Raw genomic sequence first — 1598 nt, 5'->3', positions numbered from 1 at the left:
TGATGCCTTTGTTTATTATTGGTATATCCAGAATGTAGGAAAGCCAAATTTATGTTGCTGGAACTGCAAGTGTATTAATAGGCTTTTCAAGATTATTTCTCAGGCTGGGCACAGTGGCTTACGCCTGTAATCCCATCTCTTTGGGAGGCTGAGGCAGGTGGATCATGAGGTCAGGAGTTCAAGGCCAGCCTGGCCAACATAGTGAAACCACGTCTCTACTAAAAATACAAAAATTAGCCGGGTGTGGTGGCGGGCGCCTGTAATCCCAGCCATTCAGGAGGCTGAGGCAAGAGAATTGCTTAAAGCCAGGAGGTGGAGGTTGCAGTGAGGCGACATTGTGCTGTTGCACTCCAGCCCAGGCGACAGTGTGAGACTCCGTCTTAAAAAAGTATGTATTTATCACAGGTGACCAGTTGTAGGTAGAAAAGTCACAGCATGTTTGAGGTAACAATCCAGTATGGGTAGTAACCCAAAGCATACACCACTTGGTGGGAGGTGGGGGAGAAATTGAACAATTCACACAAGATTTTAAATAGTAATTCCCAACCACAAGTCCCCTTAATAGTTTTAATATGCGTATCCCTTTTCAGTAGCAGGCCTGGAATTAGTGAATTTTGATTCAGTAGCAGGCCTGGAGTTAGTGAATTTTGAAACAGTCTCTGTCACCCAGGCTAGAGTGCAGTGGCATGATCTTGGCTTACTGCAACCTCTGCTACCTGGGTTCAAGTGACTCTTCTTCCCCAGCCTCCCAAGTAGCTGGAATCACAGGTGCCTGCTACTGCGCCTGGCCAATTTTTGTAGTTTTAGTTGGCCAGACTGGTCTTGAACTCCTGACCTCGTGATCCATCCGCCTCAGCCTCCTAAAGTGCTGGGATTACAGGCGTGAGCCACTGTGCCTGGCCAGATGTTTTTTTTTTTTTAAAATAGACATGAGGTCTCGCTATATTGCCCAGGCTGGTGTCAAAGTCCTGGCCTCAAGTAATCCTCCCGATTTGGCCTCCCAAAGTGTTGAGATTATAGGTGTGAGCTGCTGCGTCCCACCACCAGATGTTTGGACAGGAAGATAAATTGAGTTACACAGTATAGTGTTCATTGGTGCCAGGGCATGATTTTAAGCTTTTATTGTGTTTAATGAAGCTCTGAGAAGAAACCCAAGGGAAAGTGATACATCTCGTAGTAAGCCTCTGCTTCCTCTTAACAGAAAGAAACTTAAAACAGTTGAACTGTATGTTGAGCAAGGCATATACTTTTGTGCAATTTAGGGAAGAGTTGAGAGACCTCTCTGGCCACTTGGGGCTTTGAAGCAATATGATGGCATTTTGTTGTTTTTAAATTTTTTTGAGATGGAGTCTTGCTCTGTTGCCAGGCTGGAGTGCGGTGGTGCAATCTTGGCCCACTGCAACCTCCGTCTCTCGGATTCAAGCGATTATCCTGCCTCAGCCTCCCAGGTAGGTGGGACTATAGGCGTGTGCCGCCACACTGGCTAATCTTTGTGTTTTTAGTAGAGATGGGGTTTCACCATGTTGGCCAGGATGGTATCAATCTCCTGACCTCATGATCCACCCGCCTCAGCCTCCCAAAGTGCTGGGATTACAGCA

The sequence above is a fragment of the Theropithecus gelada genome, chromosome 5 (genome assembly GCF_003255815.1).
Source record: "Theropithecus gelada isolate Dixy chromosome 5, Tgel_1.0, whole genome shotgun sequence".
NCBI lineage: Eukaryota > Metazoa > Chordata > Mammalia > Primates > Cercopithecidae > Theropithecus > Theropithecus gelada.
This window is presented reverse-complemented; position numbering follows the sequence as displayed.